Raw genomic sequence first — 25,736 nt, forward strand, 5'->3', positions numbered from 1 at the left:
CCCTTTTATATCTTGAGAATGCTTCTTCTCCCTCCCCCCTTTGGGGTCCATGGGTGGGGATCTTTGACTAAACAGCCTTGTCAAGGGCTCATTGAAAGTTCAAGTTCACAGTATCAACTTGATCCCCCTTATGCAAGATAAACAAGAGAATAAACTAATTCCTTGTTCCAATGTAAGTACAAAAGGAGCTTAAATTAGATTAAATATAAGGTATGTACTGAATACAAGTTTTCAGTCAGCTGTTGCAAGCAATATAAATTACTTGCCAGTAATTCTCATGACAGTGCTCTCATGCCCACCCATCCCTGGAAACAGACCTATTTCTGGACAGTAAGCAACGCCACACCGCTTGTCTGGAGCCAGGGAAGCATGCTGTCTCACAATCAAAACCAGCATATAATACTTTTGTCTGTCTCTCTTCCATTCATAAAACTGGGATTATATGTCAACAGCAACAAAATGAAAACCAGATGAAACATGACACAAATGCTTCTTTGCTTCTTTTCAGTGAGTTGTAAAAGGGAAGTGAGTAAAAAGAAATGGAAGTACTATAGAAGTCAATTACCCTTTAGCACTGCCTGTCTTGTCATATCCCTTCACAGAGAAACGACATGAGCATGATTAAGAGATTTTCTACATGAGGCTGTTAATCGCTGTATCTGCTTTTGGTTTTGTCACAAAATTGAGATCCAAGCTCTACATAAAGAGCTTTTCCTTTCCTGCTTTTCTGCTACATAACCTCTAGGTGGTGCTGTGCTATAGCAGAATATTGCAATTACACAATTAGGAAAATACATTTTCTTTCACTTTCAGAAACAATCACCAATTTTCACCACTCTAAAAAAAACCCGGAAAGTGCTTTTTACAAATGAAAGCAAAACTGGAAGATCATGACATCATCTAAAGAACCCATAGACAACCATAAGTAAGGAATAATGAGCGCACAATAAATGCCTCATGTAGAAAGACTCTGTAAGTCCTGGAAATCCACCATTATCTCTGAGTAGACTAGATTTGTTTATATTAGCAATAAAATTTGATTTAGCCAGAATTCTAGGAAGCCATGGGTGGTTTGCCATGGAAGTGTTGCACATTTTATCATACTGTATCATCTGCTGTGAACAACAGATCCATTTGGCACATATATTAAAAGTTATCAAATCCCACAAACCCTTTTTCTCTCCTTCTTCCCCTCTCCCAGACACATGCATCCTCCAACCGTTCAGACAGGCACACAACCCTCCCCAACGCTCAAGTTATTTTCAGCTGGCTCCCCCAGCCCCTGCTGGCTTCCCTGCCCTCCAGGTGGTCTCTTTCTGCCTTTCCAAACCTGCTTCTCCTGCTCTCTTTAGCACCCTTGCCCACACACCAGCTTATCAGACAGAAGTAACAGGAGTCTCTTTTTCTTTCTTCCCTTCTTTTTCATGGTGACTGGGTGCTCTGCAGAGGACTGCATCAGCCTGCAGTTGCCTGCCACCTTCATTTCATAAGAATGTCTCTTAGCCCCACATGTGGCCCACAGGCATTCATGAGAAATGGAAATGGCTGCGTCGAGGCTCTCTCTTTGTTTTGAAGTGATCCCTGCTACCAGTAAGAAATGTTAATTTTTTATTTATGTGGGAAGTCAAGAGCACATCAGTGGGTGCCAAGAAAGGTTCTGGGGGCACACTGGTGCCCATAGACTCCACGTTGCCTCCCCCTGGAGTAGACCCATTGAAATCTGCCCAGGGAGCTTTGACTATTGAGCAGTATAGACATGTAATAAATAAATAAGTTAATGGGAGAAGTTAGTCATGACTACCTTAAATCCCATTAATTTCAGTGGGTCTACATAAAGCATGACTAAGCCTGGATCCAACCCAGTGTTTTTACATGCACTTTATAACTGAGGTGCTTACTCTTAGTTGTGAGCACTTGTGGTTTCAGGACTCTTGGCTTTGTGGGCTGTGATGATAGCCCTGTGAACTTGTTCTACTCAAGTTTTTAATCTCCATTAATTTCAATTTAATATGATTAATACAGTGTGAGGGCTACTGCCCTCTGTTGCTGACTTGAGGTAGTTATTTGATGTTGACTCTAAAATTTAACATAGAAATACGAAAAAGATAATGACCAAGGATGACATGGCCACATTGGGAATAGTTGCTATGGAGAATGTACTTAATTCAAGTAGTGCTGTTGATGTCCTGTTATAACCTTGGGAGGTGTGCTTGTTCATTCTAGCTGGTGACTCAGCATGCCAGAAATTTTCCTCTAAGAATGAGGCATCATGAGTCACAAAGTCAAAGGCTTATGTGAAGAAAGTCTGGACAGAGAATATTACCTACATTGTATTTAAGCCTATAGCAAAAGTCCCATTGATTGTAGTGGTTATGGATTACACTCTGTCAGAAAGGAATTCTCAGTTTATACAAGCAATGCTGCATACTTTTTACCACATCACCTGAAGAACAATAAGGTGCTGTTTCACACTAACAATTTCCAAACTTGTCTCTCTACAACTTCTATAAGTCTCTGTCATGGTTACTGTTAGTGATTTGTGTGTGTGGCTAAACTAAAAAGTTCCAACCTTTGAAGATTTGTTTTGTAGGGAAGCTGTCCCAACCAACTGGTCATTTAAAAAAAAAATTAATTTCCTCCTCTAGTTCCACATTATTTCTTTTCTTTTTAGTTTAGGTGACTAACTGCAAAAAGTGTTATGTTAGTGCATCCTGGATTTATATAGTGATATTATGTTTTGTTTTCCTCTTATCAGTCTTTATTTATTTATTTATTCATTCATTCATTCATTACATTTCTATACCTCCCAATAGTCAAAGCTCTCTGGGCAGTTCACAAAAATTAAAACCACAAAATACAGCATAAAATCCATCTCGAAGCTTATTCTGACTCAAGTTCATATTGGATTGTGAGCTTTGTATTTTTCTTTTTGCATGAAAATCTGTGCATATTTCCAAGCCCATTTTTCCAAATATATGCATCCATATGTTATGTGTTATGGATGACTTATTACTCCCCCACTTGTTACTGGGATCCTTCCAAAGGTCCTTGCATTTTGGAGGCGCAGAGCAAGGTCAGGGACACGATTATGCCCCTTGAGGGAAGGAAAGGGCCCTGGCAACCATACATTTTGGGTTGGCTGCCAATACCAATCAAAATTTGTGGGACCCTGACCAGTGTTATTGTTCAAAGACCTGTCAATACATCTTTAACTGGTGAATGAACTGTCCTTATAAAATCTTACAATTTTAAAACAATTATACAAAAATCTTTCAGGTTTTATGTAATGGTAGCACCCAGCATGCAGTAATTATGGAGGGTATTGCTGGGATGAAATACAAAAAAATCCAACCTGAATAATGTTTTCTCTGAACATTTTTTAAGTCTGTAAACTATGAAAAAAGGAGTGCAATAAAGAAGTCATAATCTATTCTAAAAAAAGAAAATTTGACTACTGTGCTAGGTCAAAAAGATGCTATTTACCTAGTGAACAAACTGTTCCTGTAAAATCGTGCCAGGTTGTTACAGTTGCATTGAATCTTGCTGAGGAGGGTTTTATAAAAACAAAGCATATAAATAATGATAAAAGGATGATGCATTTATTAGAGGACCTTTTCATTTAGTCACCATTGAGGTCATGGGTCAAAAAGATATATCCTTTAGGGCAGGGGTGCAGAACCTCTTTCAGCCTGACAGATGAATTCCATTTTAAAGATGCTGTCAGGGGCCATGTTCCAGTGGCGGGCAGGATGGAAGGCGAGAGCAGCAGGAGAAAAATACCAGCATAGTGTAGCTTAAAGCTCTTATTGTCAGGAACTAAGCCTTAGGAGAGGCATTTCAATTGTTTAGAATGGGGGGGGGAAACTACATGAAAGCTGGGAAACCACCAAGCAATCAGTGGTTGGGGAAAGGGTTTGGGGCCAGTGGAAGGGGCCATAACCATTTGGGGAACCCGGAGGCCTGGATTGGGACCTCAGGTGGACCAGATTTGGCCCCTGGGCCTGAGGTTCTCCACCCTTGCTTTAGGACATTCACATTAGTTTCATTTTTTAAGATGAGAATCCTTGGGATTTTTGTGGTTACCGGAAAAAAAATTATTGAAAATTCCTTGTTCCTTCTCATGGAAGTATATTTACCAGAAAACCTTGGTGAGGTAAGACATAATGTCAATCCTCCATACAGCCAATTTAGCCATGACCATTAAATTGGTTTGTGTGTAGAGCAGATTCCCTGTTTTCTGTTCATAGTAAGTAAGCCCCTGTGTGCAATTGGAGCTAGGCCAGGTGGATAGAGGACATTTTATAGCACAAAGAAGCAAAACACAATGTTCCCTGTTAAGATTTCCATAGCTTTGGGTTTTGATTTGAATGAGATGTCGCATGATCAACACATCTCTAAATAGCTGCAGTTCATCAGAACTACAGTTTTGATTCTGCTTGTACTTGTGTGGGGTAGAAAAGAAGGAAGAAAATTTTAATTTGATTTTGGCCAGCTAGTTTTTCTGTCTTCTGAGCTGAGCTCAAGATGCTAAGTTTCAAATTGCCTTTGTTTTGATGTTAATAGATCCTTAGCTAATGCCTAAAGCTGCCAGAAAGGAACTACTGCTGCTTTTGGCCTACTGCTCTTTTGGATGCATCTGCTCTAGTAATGGCTTAATGGTTTTTTGATTAACTATAATTAACTTGACAGGCATGGTTTGAGTATTGTGTTTAGGAGAATTGTGTTGGCTTGCCACTTATAACAGTGGGACAAACAGTTTTGTTGTTGTTGTAAATGCTAAATCAAAATATTTATGTGTAATGGTACACAGGGCAGGATATAGTATCTCCCCACAAGTCCTTGGAGTGTGTGTGTGTGTGTGTGTGTGTGTGTGTAAAACTCTTCCCTTGTCAGTCTTACTCCAAGTTTTCTGAATGAGGGTGGCTTCGATGTAGGTTAAAGTGGTGTTTACTGACCACATTGGACAGTCTCTCACTGCTCTTTGGCCCCTTTTCAAATTACCATTTTAATGTGGGAGCCACTGCAGTTATGCCCATTTTGTGCCACTCTGGTAACATCAGAAGTTATAGATCAAGTGGAAGGTGGGTATGATGTGGCTAATTCCCCTAGTTTCTGGGAGGGCAGTGATGATTTGGGAAGGAGCTGCAGTTTGGTTTCCTCCCATGTGGTCCAGATCTTCCAGGGTTACCAGAGTGGCCCAGAAGGAGCAGACATTACATTGGCTGCCATGCCACTAAGGCGATACCAGAGGGAGCCTTTAAGAGAGTTAGGATATTTCAAGAAGTGGCCCTTAACCTGATTAAGGATCAATCAGCTAATCATGCATGCTAGGGAAAGAGTGATGCAGTAATAATCCTGTTGCTCTTTTGGCAGAATTACTGGCAAAAGCAATTGGAAGGACTTGCTGGGATACTGTTTCTTACCCATGGGAAGTAATGGGGGACAGTGTTGTGTTGGTTAGTTCTCCTCCACTAGGACTCCCAAACCCCTGACTCCCAGCCTGCTTTTCTTTATACTGTTATGGCTGATTCATTGCTGTTCAAACCAGGCTGCAGATTGTTTCTTGAGCCGAAACCTATTTTCAGAGATCAATCAGTCTCCCCTTTGGTTCTTCTGTGTCACAAATGCCTTTTATCTGAGGACTGCAGAAGTGTGTGTGTGTGTGTGTGTGTGTATTAACAGAGCTCCACATAGGAGATCTCCTTCATGTGATCCTAATTCTTTTCCGTTGGTTTCCTGGATTTTCCAATCTGGCATATTGGATGGGTTGTGGTTCCATCCCCTTCATCACCAGGGAGTTAATAGCTTTAGGGCTCCAGCACTATAGCAACATTCCAGTCAGTGAGCCGTCTGCCTGAATGACCTCAGTGTGTAGAAGAATGGTTGTATTCTCATTTATTATGTCTGAACTGCTTTGGAGAGATGTGCATGAGGAAGAGGGAATGGACCAAGCTAGAAGTGATGCACAGTGCCAGAATCCTTTCAAGAACAAGCAGCAGTTCTGTTCTGTTTTTACAGGTACTTCTTCAGACACACTCCAACTTGGCTTGCCCTTTAGACCTGAGTGTATATAGTTAGGATTAGGGTGCTTGTCCTTTGGAAAGGCTTTAGCCTAGTATTGCAGGCTTTTTCAGATGATTGTTTTATCATGTAAGGAATGTGCAGTTATTTCTCAGTTGTGGCAGGAGATAAAAATGTCTTTCCCCCCACCTAGCATGTCTGCTGTGGGGAAATTAGGTTTCACTAGCATTGAGAAAGCAGTGTTTTGTCACTGGAAAAAAATATTATTACCCAGAGACTACTTCTAATACTACTTGGAGTGCTGTGCAGATTGTGGCAATGCAAGCATTATGAATCTCTGTTGGTTAGTACCTGTGACAGCACTGATGATCTGCAATACACTTCATGCTTTCTAAACAGTGGGAGGAAAGCAGAGGGGCAAATCTCATGGGCTTTGGAGTTTCAGTGACTCATATAATCATAAAAATATCAGTCACCAAGGTACTGAAATGGAGTCTTGGCAGCAGCTGCATTCTCAACATAGCTGGGGAATCTAATTTGTACTGAAAATACTTAGCTGAGCAACACTTTTCTTATTACTGCACACAGCTTGGTATTTCCTCAAAGTCTCCATTCTTCTTTTTTGCAGAACTCCTGTAGGTTGCATTTCTACTCAAATGTGATACATGACACTTCTTATTCATTTAATGAAGGTGCTCAAACAGGGCATTCATCTAAATCTCCTTGAGATGGTTAGAGGTACTGCAAATGGTTTTACTGTAACCATGTAGCTTGAGATGGTTAGAGGTACTGCAAATGGTTTTACTCTAACCATGCAGCTTTCTGGCATTTGCAACTTGATGTGAATATTCTTAGCTACTGCCATGATGGGAGTGAGGCACAGTGGAGGTGAGTCGATCTGTGCTGCTCTCCAGTGCCAGTACAGCCTTCTCACTCTGGACTGGGGAGTGTGGTCAGTGAGAAAAAGAGCCTTCTTCTTCATCCTATTCATGTGCTCTACTCTGAAACTGAGATGTGGGAAGATCTATTGAAATGAAATATTCCAATACATCTTTCCGCATATTATAAAAATGAGAAATATTATAAAACCTAGTGGATTGATTGGGAGAGGTGGGTGGGCTATGGGATCCTTAGATTTAGATGCATTCCTGGAAATAAATACATAAATAAATAAAGTCATGCAAACATATCACTACATGCACATGTTATGTTCCAGTTTCTTCATAAACAACAGATGAACAAACCCCTTGGATCATTGGAGGCTAGGAAGGACACATCTAACCATCTGTATATAGTATACACTGACTCAGAATACTAAACTGAGAAGTATCTGAGTAATTATCCCTTTAAAATGTATATTAAAAGAAGATGGTAATGATAAAAGATGAAGATAAGGGCCATCAAGTCCATCCCTATATTTTGGTAGAATTCATGGGTCTCAAACTTGTTAGTGTATGAGGCAGCCTGCCTGTAGGAGTGTCTTACTTGGGCCAAGAAGAAGAATGCTGTTTTGACTTCTCACCACCCATGCAAATCAGGTAACAGTCAGGACTGCTGCAGTATAAGGGAGCTTTCTATGTTCCTAACCATGTTTTTAAGACAAAAGGCAGCTAGCTATGACAGGCTTCAATCTTGAGCAGAGCACTAACAGGGAGGGTAAGGCCTTGTCAATCTTGTCCTCTTGGGTTGTTTTTCTACTCAAAATTGTCTCAGCAGTTTTCCAGCATCCATAGGGAAGGATATAGATCTCTCTCCATATGTTTCTATTTGGTGCTGGTGCAAGAGAGGGCCTTCTTGGTCACTGCTCCAAGGCTGTACTCTGTTGGCTTCCCCTCTGCTGTCCTTAGGCTGGTAGGCAAAGATGTTTTTATTCAAGCAGGCTTTTGACATATAAGCTGGCCTGTTGCTGAAGGGGGTTCTCTTGGGTTGGATGCTGTTTTATTTCTTCTATTGTTGTGTTTTTTATCTATTTGTCTTTATGATTTAACTAAGTTATTTTAATCTTCTTGAGTTCAATCCCAGTGGAAGCTGGGTCCCAGGTAGCTGGCTCAGGTCGACTCAGCCTTCCATCCTTCCGAGGTCGGTAAAATGTGTACCCAGCTTGCTGGGGGAAAGGTAGTCACGACTGGGGAAGGCAATGGCAAACCACCCTGCTATAGTCTGCCATGAAAACGCCAGCATAAGCAGGCGTCCCTCTAGGGGTCAGTAATGACCCGGTGCTTGCACAGGAGGAACCTTTCATTTCCTTTCCTTTCCTTTCCTTTCCTTTCCTAAATATTATGCAAGTTAACTTATTTAATACTTATGGGTAGAGCAGGTATGAGATATGTTGTATGAGCTCATGGAACACCGAAGCTTTGCATATATTCCTTCTGATACTTGAGAGGTAATATTTTCCTTTCGTTCTGTTGTCTGTTGATGAAGGCAGCAGGTATAAAATTCTCCTTCAATCCGGCTTCTCTTGAAATTGCTGATATTGCAGACACTGATCTCTGCAGTCATCATCTCCCAGTTACTGTTCACTTTGTCTTGTAAGGGTTTTTTTTTTTCTTTCGCCCTCTTGAAGAGCACTGAGCTAGGGAAAAATAAACAAATCTTGTTTTCTAAAACAGAATGCCATCCTCTTTACACATAATTTAAAATGAACCAAGAACAGCCTTTTGAGAGTGTCAGCTGACTTAAAATAAAGAGTACTATTTCCATAGGGTCTTCTTTTGTAGAAGAACAGGAACATTATTGCACAGGAAGTTGTTAGGACAGTATCCTTCTGCTAAAGCAAGCCTGTGTTGGGAATGGTTTGCGAACCAGTGTGAGATTTCCTGCAGCACTGTAAGGAAGAAATGTGTATTATTCCTGGAGCAAAGAAGATCTGCATGTGATCAGATCTCCACTTTTGCTGAACTCTTTTCATTCAATAAGAGAGAAGTGGTCAATAAATAAATAAATATCTCCCAATATAATGGAAATGTAAAATGCAATTAGCTTGAAAACACAATGGTCATAGGCCTGAGCATAGATCTGTTCCATACTAGTGTGGATTTCAGGCTTGTGTGAATCAAGACAGAGAATTTTCTCTTCTCATTCTCACTTAGCATCCTACATTTGTGTGTACATGAATGGGTAAGTTTGCCTCATGTCGGTACAAGTTCCAGAATATGGAGGTAGAAGAGCTGTGTGGCTCCAGAATATGGTGAAGCATAGAACCATCAAGTCCCTTACTCTTGCCATTCCATTAAGCCACAGGTGCAGAACCTCAGGCTCTTAGGCAAAATCTGGTCCACCTGGGGTCCCAATCCAGCCCCCCAAGGCTCCCTAGAAGGCCAGGCCCCTTACCCTGGACCCAATGGCCAATTTCCTGGCTTTTGCACAGTTTTTTTTCCATTCTAAAGGGTTGAAATGCCTCTCCTAAGACCTCATTCCTGGAAGTAAGAGCTTTAAGCTACAATATGCTCGGTTTGTTTTTGTTTTTTTGGCATTTTTGCCTTTGGCCCTGCCCACCAATGGAATGCAGGCCCCCAAGAGCTTCTCTGAAACTGAATTCAGCCTTCAGCCTGAAAGAGGTTCAACACCCCTGTGTTAAGCCAAGTTGAAACAAAAGCTATTCAAGCTTCTGTTTGGCTGATGAAGTGAGGGCAAAGGCAGGCAATTCCGCTGGCAGCTCTCTGTGTCACCGTCAGAATGGTGAGGCTAAGTACAAAGGAAGGAAGGTCAGTTTAGACATAGCATTGTTCTTAAAGTCTGGAATTAGAGGAGCCCATGCAGCCAAAAAGGCCACACACACAAAACATGGGATTATCATGTCAGTCTGAACAGTAGCAAGTGGATAGGCACAAAAGCAGTGGAATTACCGTCTCTTGGACCAATCAGGATGTGTTCAAAATCTGAGAGAGAGAAAAGGACGAACTTCCTCTTATATTAGCTCTCACTCATACATGATGTATCCTTAGGAAGATCCACCACACAATTTGTCTTAAACATCATGTCTTAATCTAGAGGAACCTTCCTTTGGGTACATTTATACTCCAGCTATCTAGAAATTCAATCCACATTCTATCCCCACCCCACTCCACCCTTGAAGGCTACAGACCGTAAGAATCCTGTGAAGTGGTGATCGCTAGAGAACATCTGCATCCTGATGGGTAGCAATCTCCTTTCCTGCTCAGCTGCCTTTAGTAACTTGCACCCAGGCAGGGCAGAGCCACCTTCAAAACTAACTTCCCCATTGGCTGGTACATAATTTGCAAGTGGTACGAACCCAAAGCAAATGCTGATTCGACAGAGGCCCAAAGGAAAGCCCACCCCCAAAAGCGTTCTTTTGAGAAAGATTGTGCTTTTCTTCCTATAATGGGATATGCTGTCCATCAAGGCTTGGATCCAGTTGCAAGTATATGGCTGCTGATCCATAAGGCCAAACTAGATATAACTTTGAATGTGTCTGCACTTAATGTACACATTTTACCATGGGCAGGGTGGGTGAGTAACCCTTTCCTCCCTGCTGGGTTCCTGATGAAATTTCCTCCCAGTGCAAATAACAGCTTCAAAGGAGTTGGGTGGTTGTTGTGGTTGTTATTTTGTCCCTTAGTGATAATTCTAAGGGGAAACCTTTCTACTTTGGAGAAGGCCATTTCAGGATCTGGTGAAAGTGACTGAGTTCTGTGGATAAGCCCAAATAAAGAATTCTTAGTCTGGACTCAGAAGACCCTGTATGACAGGTGATGCTCAAGCTCCCCGATGAGTAAGTAGGTGACATTAATGGCTCAATATTATCCTTTATCCTGAGTAAATCAATATAGATTTGCAGCCTAAGTGTGTGACAATGATCATCATGACCTTTCAGGTCTCTAGCCAGATGATCAAGCTGACTGAGATCTGTGGGACCTTATGAGAAGATAGATGAATGAGACTCCACAAAGTAGCTTCAGTTCAATTCGGTTTATTATAGCAGGTTAACAGATGTTATACTAAGTTTCTAGTCCCTAACCAAGCACACATGCAGACATATTCTGATAGCCAGTCAGAATAGCAGTGGGTGACAGAGGCAGGAATCTGACTGCACACAGTTGCTGCACTAGATTTCTCCTGCTGATCACCTATGTGGATGGATGATAACAATCTTTTCTTTCTTAAGCACAGTCCATTTATATATACCTTCTCATCTTCCGATGACCAGTGACAAACAGTGGGTTTATTATCAAAAGTTCACAGAACAGAAAGTTCACCCTTCTGTCCATTATTAGGTACAAAGTCCACAGTTGTTTGCCTCTTTTTAGCATAGTTTTACTATTCTCTGTCCTTGCCCTTAATTTCTCTTCCTGCAGCAATTTTCCATCTCAGGACAGTCAGATCTCTAGCCTGCTTTCAGCCTCCTAAAAGGGAAACTCACACACTCCCAAACACACTGTAACTCATATTAAAACAATTATATGTGTTGTTGTATATAATTATTACAGAAAAAATAACATGGTATTAAATGACATATCCATACGTCAGTATTGCCGTAACAGCATAACTGCAAGATGTTAAAGAACTGTTTATTTATCTGTCACATTTATATCCCACCTATCTTCCAAGGAGCCCAAGACAGTGTATGTGATCCTCCTGCTCTCCTCACAACAACCCTATGGGGTAGGTTAGGCTGAGAGTCAGTGACTTGCCCAAAGTCACTCAGTGATCTCCTTGGGTGAGTGAGGACTAGAAGCCACGTCTCTCCAGTCCTAGTCCTACATTTTAACCACTACATCACACTGACTCTCCAATTATCTAGAACTTGTATTTTGTTTACTATTTTGTCTCCATACTATTTTCCCCCAGAGCTCTCTAATGTAGTATTAGTTAGTTTAATTCCAGTAGTTTCAAAATGGCATAATTTGAAAATTGTATGGTAGGGGTGGGAAAGACAACAAATCTGCAATTTTTAGTCACCTAACTGAAGGGTTTTTTAAAAAAAGAATACTGTTGTTGTTGTTAAGCACACATACTGCCTTCGCCAACCTAGTGCCCTCCAGAGGTGTTGGACATAGCAAATGTCCATGCTTGCTGGAAATTATGAGAATTGTAGTCCAACATAACTGGAGAGCACCGGGTTGGGGAAGTCTGACTTAGCAGATCTCATTTTTAAAAAAATGTAGCTGAAGAGAAGTGTTAGCATTGGATTTTATGTCAGTATTTTTACCGTGAAGGGGACTGTGAAGCCAAATGCTAATTATGCCGCTACCCGGGCAGTGGAGAGTCCGATTCACTTCAGTGCATCAGTTCAATTCCAAAAAGGAAGACAGGCATGGAGAACATTCACTGGTTCTCATGACTGAGATATCTGATTTTTGTGTCATTTTTATCTGATTGTGCAGTACATTTTCTCAGGCTTTCATTTAAACATTAGAAAGAAGGTGCTCAGCCATAGCAAGTGAATAGAGTTTAAAAGGTCAGTTAGTTTTCTAAAAGGGCCAAATGCTGTGGAATTATTGTTCATTGGGAAATCTGCCACTCCAGGCTCTCTCCCGCCCCCCACCCATTTGGAATCAATCAGGTTACCATTTGCAAAAAACAGGGAAAACTTCCCATTTCTAAATAGACTTGCTCATTCGTATACAATGATATAGGTGCTGATTCTGTATGTCACATTGCTCAGAGAATTAATGTGAATAAACATGGGATCCAAATGCTTACAGGATGCTTAGAGGAGGAAATTGTAGTCAAGAACGTAACAGCTCTGCTGGATCAGACTGAAGACCCTATCTAGTCCAGCATCCTGTTTCCCACAGTAGCCAGCTAAATTCTTCTGGGAAGCCTACAAGCAACAGCACCCTTTTGCTCTTGTTCCCCAGCAACTGGAATACAGGGGCCTACTGGCTCTAATACTGGAGGTAATACATAGGCATCATGACTAGTAGTTATTAATAGCCTTATCCGCCATCTGTCTAATCATTTTTTTAAAACTATCCAAGTTGGTGGCATCATTCCATCTTTTGGAAGCAAATTCCATAGTTTAATAATGTGCTGTGTGGAGAAGTTTTTCCTTTGGCCTGTCCTGAATTTCTCACTGTTTGGCGTCATTGGATGACCCTCGGTGGTTTCACCATAGATAGGCATTACAATACTGACAGACATTAGTTCCAGTAATAACTTTTTGATGTGAGGCAGCACCACACGTGCATGAAAAACTACACAGAAGTTCACATGACAGATGGGCAAAGTAACCTGAATTCAAGCAGAGCACATACTTGGGAGCCATAAATGCATGTGCTTGTCAGTGTTGGTCTGACCTTTTTATAAGCTCTGCTGGTCATATCTCCTCTTTTATTTCCAAAGGATCTTGTGTTGCCTAGGAAATAGTTGCTCCTGTGTGCAGTGGCAAATGAAGTGAACAGTGAACTGAAAGCTGTTCAAAACTTTTACAGGGCTCCACATTTACTGTGGCTTCGCTCTTCTTTTTACAGTGTTTCTTGTAATGACTGTTGAGAATATTTATATGCATTGTCTGCACTTCCCCCACTTCCTTTGGCTTGTTTGCTACTGTAGCCTGTTCTAAAGTGGATTTGTTTCCATGTATACTGTTAAATGAGAGACCTCTGGCAATAGGCAGTTCAGTGGACTGCAGAATGTGCACCCATTCTGTCTTTCTGTTCTACTTTATATTCTTAGTATGGAAGTAGATAATCACTTTTAAGGCAGTTAGAGCTTTGGTAATATATATGTGAAGTGCATGTGAGGGGGGGGGAGAGAGAGAGAAAGAGAGAGAGAGAATGGTTAAATAGGTTCTGCAGATTTTTGCTTTGTGTTTTTTTGAAAAAAACAAACTCAAAAGAAACACACAAACCCTAGCAAAACTTGTGAACAGAGAAAATCACAGGATAACTGTGCTGACCAGGGGCAATGATGCATTGGTTGTATCACCTTCCATTCTGGAAAAATGAAACAAAAAATTGTCTCCTGCCTTAGATAACTAATCATTCTTTTCCTAATACCATTATAAGTGCAGTATGTCACATGTTTGTTCTACCAAGTCTAAACCATGGAGTGGAGTGAAAGAAGAATGACAGCTTGCAGTATAGGAAGAGCAACAGTTTGCATGAGTCTGGGGGCTGATGAGCCAACCGAAACAAACTAAGAGTCAGCTCCCCTAGCTACAACTGCCTGGTCAGCTTGGAGTTCATTGAGGAGGTGTAAGCAAGCATCAAACATGGGGCAGTAAGCTGCATCTAGCACTAGGGGCCGAAACAAACATGACTTTAAATCCATACATAGCTCTAGAGAAGAGACAGTGAGCCCAATCCAGATCAGGAGCCTGGGATAGGAGGCCACTAATGGTTTAAAGATCCAGATTGGGCTCCCCTCTGTGCCTTCTCTAGAGTAAAAATGGAGGGGGGAAAATGTCACTGCTACATATGGATTTAAGTAATGCCTGCTTTGGCCCTAAGTGGCTGCCACTTCTGGGCTCTCCCTGCACTGCCCCCCCTTCTTCCTGTTCTGCAAGTCAGTCTCTTCTTCAGAAAGATTATTTTATGACCTAATTCACTAGAGCCTAACAAAATGCAAACAGCCTAAGGCAAGAAACAAACTTCATTGGGGGGTAGGAAAAAAAAATCAGGATGCAGGAGCATGAACGTTGTGTGTGTATGCTTGTAAGAGAGAGAGACCTGCCAGGTGGTGAGGTAGGGGTCATAGCTGCCAGAAGCAGTGAGGAATAACAGCACAAGGGGGGAAACCTGAAAGTACCAAAAGAGGCAAAGGAGATAAATGCTGGTTTCTTCTATTGATACTAGTAATATGTGTTCATTTCCCAATGGGATGAGACAGCACTGACGAAAGTGATGGGTAGTCCTATGGATTTGGCCTTTGCGAAGTGTTTTCAATCTATAGTTCCAGTATTTAGGAAGCCATTGGCTGCCAGTTAACTACCTACAGATGATCAATACACTTCAGACAAAGTGTACACCAAAAGTCATTTCAAATGGATTCAATTTTGGTTTTGTACGAACAAGAATTAGTAATCTGTTCAAAGGAGAACCTTTTTAAAGCAAATGCTCAACGTGTCTTACAGGTTGAACTTATGAATACTTACTAAGAAGGCATATTTATCCTTACAATAATATGATGAAAAATCAAGGGGCAGTATTCACCAAGAGACTAACGTGAACATAGATTACATTGTGCTTGCATAAGGGGCCTCTAGCACAATGCCAGTACCATTAACGCCAAACAAAGTGTACACCAAAAATTGTTTTAGGTGGATTCAATTTTGGCTTTCTACTAACAAGAATTAGTAAAGGAAAATCTTTTTTGATCCATTTTTCATTATTATTAGAAATATACTTGTGGCATTACATCAAAATATATTGTGTATATAAAAATACTTTTTGTTGTTAAACAGAGCATTGGTAAAGATCCTTAGGTCTTAGTAGCTTAACAGGAAATAGAATTCCCTAAACATTTCTTGTTCTTAGACTTTTAGTCCTAATACTAATAATAGTCCTAAGGAGAAACCTCATTCTAAGTACCAAGTTCCACATTCAATACTGAATAGGCTATTCAGCTGACAGGTACACAGGCCTAGTGAGCTTCTAATAAAAAGCTCCCATATTCTAAAATCAGCACATATTTATACCTTTTTGTGTAGAAATTACTTTGTAGCTAATCTTATCTACTGTCCCATAAATTAGGGCTCACAGTCCTAATTATCTCATTGTTATTAAACATTTCTTAAAAATTCATACAAAAAAGGCTTTCACGTATACCTTTCAGGCTAGATAAAATGGATTTTGAATTATACCTTTGAGAAGATAACTCCTTCCTCAAAATTTACCAATTAAACCTAAGTCTATAATTTTTTTCTAGACATGTTTATATCAAGCTTTTCAATGTGTATACCTTACACAGTATTTTTTGCTCATTAATTGATAAGTGAAAACTTTAAGTACACTTTTGACCTGGAATAATACAGTCTCATAGCTGTTCATTACTCAACTTTTTGGACCAAGTGATACGGCTTTAACTCCATATTGTCTCTTTGGATACCATCCAGGTCAACTTGACCATTATTTTTTATGCCAGTTACGCAAAATTCATTGTGAACCTGTATCTTTCCTTAAATATAATTACTACTTTTTACTTATTTACATTTTCAGAATCTTAATTATTCATCACTAATATTTAGCATTTGCATTTCATAAGACATCTTGTATCGTTTTAAGAGAGGTGGGGTAGCATTTTCTCAATAGTCTTCCCAGCAAATCCAGTAAAGCAAAATCAGCTATTTCCTAAAATCCAAGACAGGCCTACTCTGAAAGTAACCCCGGTATAGGTGGAGGCATAGCATAAACTGGGGTTGCAGAACCTCTTTCAGCTTGAGGGCTGAATTCCATTTCGGAGAAGCTCTTGGGGGCTGCAGTCCAGTGATGGACAGGGCCAAAATACCAGCATATTTTAGTGTAAAGCTCTTCCTACCAGTAACTAAGCCTTAGGAGAGGCATTTCACCCTTTTAGAATGGGAAAGAATTGCACAAAAGCAGGAAAACCATCCAATGACCAGTGGTTGGGAAAGGGGAGTGGGGCCAGGGGAAGTGGCTATGGCCTTCTGGGGACTTCTGCCAGGCCAGATTTGGCCCTGAGCCTCTGCACTCCTGGCTTAGTGCTCCGACCAACAAAGTCCAGTGCTCCTGTGACAGATCTTCAGAGAGATAGCAAGCCCACACAATGCTGTTACCTTACAGCAGGGGTAAGCAACTCACAACCTCTGGGCTGCGTGTGGCCCTTGGAAGTCCTTTGTGTGCCCTGGCCTCCCAATTCCCCCCACTGCCAGACAGGATGCACAAGAGAAGTCATCCCCACACACCCTATTTCCTGATTCTGCTAGAGGGAGGCTGCTGCTGGATGTAGCTGTGCTGTAGCAGCAACCCAGCCTTGACAAAAGGAATGGGCAACCTGTGGCCCAGTCTCTCTCTCTCTCTGTGTGTGTGTGTGTGTGTGTGTGTGTGTGAGAGAGAGAGAGAGAGATGATCTTAAGATCCCAGTATTTTAGCTTCCTAGTCTTTTAGCTTTGGTGTTTAAAATCTGTATTTTAAGTCTCTGCATTGCTGCTGGGTTTTATTCTGGTTTTCAGGGGCATCATTAGTGGAGGACCCACCTGGACATGGCCCCCAGATTTTCTGAGCTGGACACCAGATCTTTTGAGCTGTCCTGGTTGCTATTTTTCAACATTTTCCCATGACTCGCATTGGAAAACAGAAATGGTCATAACTTTTTTAGTTTGTATGATAAATACATGAAATATGGAGACCTGGTAGCCCCCATGGAGCTGACTGAACCTGCAAAAGTTCAGACAGTTAGGTCTAGTGGCTTTTGTGCTAGCCACAGGTAAAATGAGCTTTTTTCAAGAAAATCTGTCTAAGTAAAGAGCTATAACATTCTGAGGTTCACATAACTGCATGGAATTTGGGAACCTGGCAGTCAGCTATGGTTTTTTTTAAAGTGCAAATAGTACTTTCCTTTTGTCTGCCATGAATCTGCCACTATTCAGTTTCACTGGATGACCTGAGGCTCCTCATTAAGGGAAGGAAAAAAAATCAACATCTCTTTGGCTGCAATACACATTACCTGGGGAAAAGTCACATTGAACTCAGCACTGCTCCACTTTCACTACTCCATGTAATTGTATAAACCTCCCCCTTATTTGCCTTTATTCTAAATTCTTCTAAATTAAATAGGCCAAACATTGAAGCCTTTCCTTATAGAGTAGTGATTGTACCCCACTCTAATCACCCCACTGTGATTGGAGACTGCTGGGTTAAATGTTCAGCTCTATTGGCAGCTAGATGTCACTTGCCAAGGCTCAGTTCCTCCCTTCCCACTCCCTAATCTTAAGGAAATTGTTACATTTCCCAGACAGGCTGTCTGGGCTTCAGAATAATCTGAAGTGATCAGACCCACTTCAGACCAATCTCACCCTCTTTAGACTGATCCAGACCTGCTTCAGATCTCGACTGATTTGGTCCGAATCGCCCGGCTTCTGTTCGGAATTTGGATCCAGATCCAAAGCAGTGCACAGCCGTACTTAATACAAGCCTGCTTCTTCCCTCTGAACTCAGTAGCCTTGCTGTTACTAGGAGGCCTTAGGACTCACTCCCTGGGCAGACCAGTAGGGACTCCAGTATGAATGAACCAGCTGTTTAAACTAGAGGGGAGACTGCCACCTTTCCTTCCACAGTCTGCTCATTGTTTTTTCTCTCTCTCCCCCTACTTTTCTGCTCTTACATGCCCACTGTTGGGAGCTTCCTTGCAATGAAAGTTTGAAGAGGGAGAACAAAAGAAAGAAAGAGCTCCATGTGAAATACTAGTATTTCACACAACATCTGATTTTACTGCCCAAAACCTTTGCCTTCTGCAGAAATTTAGTGGCTTCAGTACAGCAAAGGATGCAATCAGCCTCCACAAACTTCTTTCACCCCCTCCACTTTAATTTCTCCTAAATAGCTGTAGGACTCAAATTATTCCAAAAGCAGGGTTAGGAATATGTGGCATCATGACTGAGGAACTGTTTTGGCTTTTAAATAGGTTCTACAGTTTTTTTTAAAAGCTAGAAAAAGCTCTCAGCCACCTCATAAAGTTAATTTAAGTATGTGCAGTCCTTACAAACCCTCCACAGCCTCTGTACTACTTCTCTGAAAGTAGCCACCTTTAGCCACCTGGCTAAAGGAATTCTCTCTACCACCACCACCACCCATTTCCAATCACCATTCTTCTTTTCTTCTTCCTCCCCTATCCTGTTCTTTCTTTCTCTTCTTTATTCCACCCAGAGCATGTCTTGGGGAATTCTTAAAGCGAGTTCTCTTCCATGGCCAAGAGAAGTTCTGAACTGTATTTGACTTTATACAAACAGACAAGAGGGTTTGTTTTTCTCCTTCTCCTCACTCGAGCCTTTGAGAAAAGTGGGTTCACATGGTTGCAGAGAAACAAATCTGGAGCTGCTTTGTTTGCCAGTTGCCATTATCCAGCCATAGGAAGGGCTGTAGCTCAGTGGTAGAGCACATGCTTGGCATGCAGAAGGTTCAATCTCCCTGGTTCAATCCCCGGCATCTCCAGGTAGGGCTAGGAAAGAATCCTGCCTCAAACCCTGGAGAGCTGCTGCTGCCAGTCAGTGTCGACAATACTGGGCTAGATGGACCCAATACTGGGCTAGATGACTCAGTATAAGTCAGCTTCCTATGTTCCTATGAACAGAAAGCTTTAATAAAAATAGGAGTTTTTGGTTTGTTTTTAAGTGGAGGGGAGATAAATACTGCTCATTTTTTTACAAGTCTGTGTATGCCAACTCAGCCCCATTATGTTTAATGAGGCTTACCCTCAGGAAAGTGAGCATAGGATTCCAGCACAAGTTACTTTTGCAGGGAGGTTTGCACCCTGATGTTTTGCATGTTTACTCAGAAGTAAGTGCTGAGTTGTGAGGATGGGACTGCGAGCTTAATACAGTGCCTACCCAATTCTGTGTCTAATGAATTGACTACCCTTTCAGCTCAATCCTATGCATGTTTTGTCATTTGTGTTTTTTTTCATTTTGCCTGAACTCTAGCTTTGGTGGTGAGGGAAAGGCACTTAGTACATGCTCAGAGTTTCTCCATAACTTAGCCCTATGTTTGAAAACAGACTCAGTGGCTGAATCCTGGTGAAGTCTTGCCACAAATGAAGTTATGGGGAGGAAGATACAATGAGAGCTTGTGGAGAAGGTAGGAGGTAGAGGAGGAGGTAGAGAAAAGTTGCTCAAAACATCTGTTTTTATGAAGAGTTGCTGGAGGATAGTAGGATGAGGAGGGATGGTTGCATAGAGGGGAACAGAATTGATAGAGGGAGAATGTAAGTGCTCAGTGGTGAAAGAAAAGCATTCTGCATTTGCTCAGAGGCACTCTGTATTTAAGAATATAAGAGCTGTGCTGCATCAGACCAAGGTCCATCTAGTGTAGTATTCTGTTCACACACTGGCCAAGCAGATGCCCACAGGAAACCCACAAGCAGGACATGAGTGCAATAGCACCTTCCCACCCATGTTCTCCTGCTGCTAACACTGGTGAAATGTAAATGAATTCTAGTCATTCTAAATTTGCATGCATGTATATCCTTCAGAAACTTTGCAGGTTTCTGGCCTGGGGGACACCTCTAATGATCTGTGTATTTTCATACAAATCTGCCCAGAAACTATTGCGGGGGGGGGGGGGGGTTGAAGGGAAGGGAAAGCAAATCACTCCCTCCCCCAAATTGGAGAACTCCCCTTCCACATGAACTGCTGCACCTATCCTTCTGAAACTTTGCTGGTTTCTTACTTAGGGACACCTCTAGGCTGTCTGTAATTTTCAGAACAATGGCCCACAAGGAACATAGGGAGATAAGTATGTCCTCTTTTGGAGACCTCAAAATGTCAAGGCTAACCTTGCACAAAAACCCCTGTGGCTATCATTTTGAAATTTGGCAGACATGATCTCCTCTTATGGAGCAATGAATCGTGAAATTTTTATCCAGCTCTTTCAATGAATAAAAATGTTATTGGCAGTTCCATTTAAAAGAAAATCAAAATATAAACCCTGCACCTATTTTTCTGAACTTGTTGTTCAGTCGTTAAATTGTGTCCGACTCTTCGTGACCCCATGGACCATAGCACGCCAGACCTTCCTGTCCTCCGCTCTCTCCCAGAGTGTGCTCAAGTTCATTTTTCTGACATTGGGCACGTGTAAACCCCTTCTAGAGGGCTACTGTGCCTGAAATTACCATCCAGTTCTGACCAAGAGAAAAAAGTAACATTTTTTTTCCTAATTCCCCATGGTAATCAACAGGAAGCATAAAGACTCATTTTTCTAAACCTTGACTCAGGTTTGGTGCTGAGCCAAAGTGGACCAACTTCAAATTGGCCCAAGCAGAAGTGGGATGTTTTCCAACACACTGAATTGGGGTCTGAGTTGAAGTGGGTTGGGGGTCAGTGCACACTTCTTATGTATGTATGCAAGTATGTACTCTACACATACATACACACACACACACACACACATATATTAGAGGTGTACTTAGTCTCGGATATATATATATATATATACACACACACACACACACACACACACACATATATATATATATATACACACACATATATACAGATGCATATGCAAATTTGGGTTATGGGCCTGTGCCCCGGATCTTTTATGAACCTAACAATGCCCCTGCTGGTTGTACTGTTATATTGTGTTTTTAAGCTTTCATATTTTATTTTGTTTTATGCTGCACTTCGTGGTTTTAATTTTTTGAACTGCCCAGAGAGGTGGTATAGAAAGAAAGAAAGAAAGAAAGAAAGAAAGAAAGAAAGAAAGTCATTATCACCCCATTGTCTCTCTCTCTCATTTGTTAAAAAATATACCTTAACAATGCTGTTGTTGTAAAGCTGAAGGGGTGGTTCTTGACCAAGTAAGTGTGCTGCCAAGGGAAGTTGCAGATGTTTTGTGGTTTTGCACAAGGTCTATTTATTGTAATGGGGCCTGCACATGAGTAAATCTCAGTGAGTTATGCCTGAACTCTTTTGTGGACGTGTTCTCTCTCTTCAGTACAGCTAGATGATAGACTTCTGTTAATAGAGGCATGGAGTTTCTGACTCTGCAAATCATGTTGGGGCATCTGCGAATTCTCTTATATTTTCTTGGGTTGTTGGGGATTTGGTTATTCTTCACTTGAGAGGTTCCTGTTGCCTCTGTTCTCTTGAGCAGCTGCCTTTCAGCTGTGACATTTTGTCATCTCTCTGTTGGCACCTGTTTTCTCCCCCCCTCCCCCTGGTCCCATGTTATGCAAAGCTCATGGAACATTTTCTTCTTCTAAGAGAAAAACTGATATATTGTTGTTGGGTTGACAAGTCACTGAACAAGCTTGTGATTTAAATTTAGACACTCAAACGAAAAATACAAGCCTTTTTTTCTCCTCAATTTAGATTTACTTTATATATAGCTTTAAGAAATGCTTACTTAAACCGAGCTGTCCCACAGCTGTTTGTCTTCATGCAGTGTTGAGTTTGTCAAAAGCCCTGCTAGCAACTATTCCTCATCCTCAGTTCCCCAGCTGTAGAATGAGAACAAGGAAATTACAGGAGAAGGAGTTGATGTTACCCATCCTGAAGCTTAGGGATAGGGGGTTATGGCTAAAAATTAATACTGTAAATGTAGAAGGGGGTGGAAAATTCTTCCTTATGTACTCCTAGGAGAGCTGGGCTGCAATCATAAGCACATGTACTTGGAAGTAAATTGCATTAGCCTCTGGGATTTATTTCCAGGATAAACATAAGTGTGAGGCTATAAGGAGCTCAGGTTTGTCTATAGAAGAGTGGTTTTTTGTGTTCTGTGAGGGATGTTTTCATATATATATATATATATCAGCCTAAAGAACCTAAAGAATCTGTGCTCATATTCTCAAACCCTGGGATTATCCTGGCTTCAAATCTTACAGTCATGTTTTTCATATCAAATACTACGTCAAATGTTTTATCACAGACATCTTGTCCTTCCATATCCATGAAGAAACGCTTACCAGTTGCTACCCTTATCACTTGTTTTAACTCCCTCATCTTCTAATTGGGTGATCTGGTCTGTCAACAAAGCTGCACATAAACTTGATAGTCCTTGCGAATGTATTCGGTTTACAAAATTCTTTACTTATGCATGCTCAAGATTGTGATTAGTCATTGCCACACACTAGTCATAAATTCAGTGTTTGCTACCATATGTGTCCACACTTTAAAGCTTAGAAATGCAAAGCAGCTTTAGAAACTCTGGTTTTGCAGATTCTGGGTTGTATCAATTGGTTAATTGATAATGATTTACTTCTAAAATGTATAGGAATCCCAACGTGGCTAAATCCATAAAACCAATTCGTTATACAGATATTAAGGGCAGCATCCAATCCAATAAAAATTCTAGCAATAAAAACAAAACATTATAATAATGGGCTAAAAGAGAAAGCTAGCAGGCAAACAACTTCTTCCCCCAAAAAAACATGAACAGGTGGTCTACCAATAATTTAGCCTTAGTGCATCTCCATTCTGAACTTTGCATTCCTTGCCATTGTGTTTGCAAACTTTCTCTCTTATTAATACTGGAGCATTTCTAGAATACTTAGGATGCAGTCTTATATGCTGGCTGGGGAATGCTGGGAGTTGTAGGATTTTTTCGGTCTAAACTAGGGATGTCAGAGGAATCTGTGCAAGGTGAAGCTCACTGAGCTTTAATCAGCTCGAACTCCCCAGACTTCTGCTCACTTTCCCACAAGCTGTTCCAATTCAATCTGCATCAAATCAGGCCAGTTCACAGATTTCGGGGGGGGGGGGGAATGCAAATTACAGCTGTAATTTGCACAGATTATGTAAATTGCAGCTGTAATTTGTGCAAAGTATAGCTGCAATTTGCATAATTTGCACAAATAGCTTTTTATGCAAATAAAAAACCGGAAAAGTTCCCAGATTTTGGGAAGAAATTTGTAGCTCGCCTCGCACATGCAAGCTGAGTTGGGGGCACCGCAGAAATGTAACAAGCCCAAGCAGGGCTGGATTTCCCAGCAATGCACATCCCTAGTCTAAACATGCATAGGATTGTGTTCTTAATAATGAAACCTAAACTGCCATCATGATAACTTGTGACCACAGCTGTAAATTAGCTAAATGGCGAGCTTTTTCTGAACTGTAGAGAGCCTTGGATATGTCAGAATGCTGGAGATTGTCCTGTAAATTTGAGTGCACATATTTCAAATTAATGTGTTTCAAATTAAACCACGTACAATGATGGCACATGAGAGAGAAGCTGAAAAGGAAGCTGTTTCCATGCAGACTGGTAGCTGGAACACTCACTAAAGAATTTTTAGAATGTAATGAAAAGATAGACATTTCTTTATCACTTAGAAGAGTTAAGGGGCAATCCTATGCCCACTTACCTGGGAGTAAGTCTCATTGAACTCAATAAGACTTACATTTGAGTAGACATGCACAGGATTATACTGTTATTTATTTAAAATATTTATATACCACCTTTCATTTCTAAATCCAAGGACTGTGAGGCAGTCTGCCAGATGAGGAACTCTAAAGATGCCCAAGATGCAACAGGAGATGTTGAGGCAGGGGCCATGGGCCATGGTGGGCCCAAAACAGGGCTAGCAAAACAGTCCTGGCCTGGAATGTCAGTGATATGGAAAACCTCTTTGTAAGGTGCTTTAGCTATTAATTAGAAATGCAAGGGTTACATTTAATCTGTTTGAAGTAGAACCTTTTTAAAGCAAATGCTCAGGGTGTCTTACAAGTTGAATCTGTGCATGATTACTGAGAAGCCATGTTTAATCTTAGAAGAATATGATGAAGAATCAAGGGGCAGTATTCAATAAGAGATGAACGCGAACTTAGGTTACATTGTGTTTGCATAAGGGACCTCTAGCGCAATGCCAGTACCATTCGCTGGCATAACAGGTTTTCTAGGGAATCCCATCGTGCCAGCTAATGTTTTTGCATTGCTCTAGAGGTCCCATTTGTTTGTTTGTTTGGGCGATGTACAGAGTGTATAATAGAACAGTTTAAAACAATAACATTCTACAGTAAAAACATCATGTTTCTAAAAAATACCCTAACCCACCCCAAATGCCTGCCTCAACAACCACGTTTTTAATGCATGGCAGAAGTTCATTAAAGAGGGGGCATGGCGGAGTTCCCTAGGGAGGGAGTTCCACAGAGTGGGGGCCACCACAGAGAAGGCCCTCTTCCTCATCCCCACCAGTCTAGCTGTCCTGGCTGATGGGACAGAGAGAAGGCCATCCGAGGCTGATCTTGTTAAGCGGCCTGTCTGGTGCTGCTGGAGGCGCTCCTTAAGATAGGCTGGGCTGGAACCATATAGGTTTTTAAAGGTCAAAACCAACATCTTGAATTTGGCCCAGAAAACAACTGGTAACCAGTGCAACTCCTTCAGCGCTGGAGTGATGGGATACTAGCACAATGTAATTTATGTAAGTCTTGATTCTTCAGCATATTCCTCTAAGGCTAAGCATGCCTTCTCAGTAAACATGCATAGGTTCATCCTGTAAGACACATCAAGCATTTGCTTTAAAAAGTTTTGCACTTCAAAATAATTGTGCTTTTTTCTTCTGGTATTAACATTGTAGAGAGAACTTTCCCATCAAAGAAAGGGAAAGAAGCGTCCAGCCTCATTCCTCCCATTTTATTTTTTTTATTAGCGAACGGATCCAGTGTTGAACTGTATCGACTGCAACCTATATCCCTAACCATATAGGGTTACATATACGGCCATGCTGGCTGGGAATTATGGGGGTTGCAGTTCAACACATCTGGGGGGCACTGAGTTGGGGAAGGCGGGTCTAATATATAGGCCCAACTGGGGTGTACTGTTTGTAGACAGGGGCAACAGGACATTAGGAAGCATTCTATCATTGGAATACAGCATATTCGCACCGCAATTTTGAATAGAGACCTTTGTTCATTTTTTCTGGTTCTTTCTCAAAGGGGAGGGGAGGCATTTTTGTTATAGCCCTCACCCTAACTCCCCCCTGATAATCACCTCACCACCCCCCAATGTTTAGGAAATGTAGTCACATATCCTTAGAAATGCATTTGAATTAGTGCTGTGCCAAAAAAATTATCTCACATATTTTTTGTCATTCTCATTTAATCTGATAGAAAAGAAATTGCTTTCAAGAAGAAATTCAAA

General features: G+C 41.2%; 1 protein-coding gene across 2 annotated transcripts in view; it reads left to right on the forward strand.

Annotated features, from left to right (window-relative positions):
• The window catches only part of ST6GAL1 (ST6 beta-galactoside alpha-2,6-sialyltransferase 1), a 114,571-nt gene that overhangs the window by 43,140 nt on the left and 45,695 nt on the right, over nucleotides 1-25,736 (forward strand). The window contains exon 1 of one of the 2 annotated variants that reach the window (XM_084847044.1): nucleotides 10,595-10,756. The exons of the other annotated variant lie outside the window; for it this stretch is intronic. The gene's annotated coding sequence lies outside the window, so the exon portion shown is untranslated. Of the gene's footprint in view, nucleotides 1-10,594; nucleotides 10,757-25,736 lie in introns of those variants that run through there. 2 annotated transcript variants of the gene reach the window in all.

The sequence above is a fragment of the Heloderma suspectum genome, chromosome 3 (assembly GCF_057233095.1).
Source record: "Heloderma suspectum isolate Gila_16-S chromosome 3, 16-S_ref, whole genome shotgun sequence".
NCBI classification, from domain to species: domain Eukaryota; kingdom Metazoa; phylum Chordata; class Lepidosauria; order Squamata; family Helodermatidae; genus Heloderma; species Heloderma suspectum.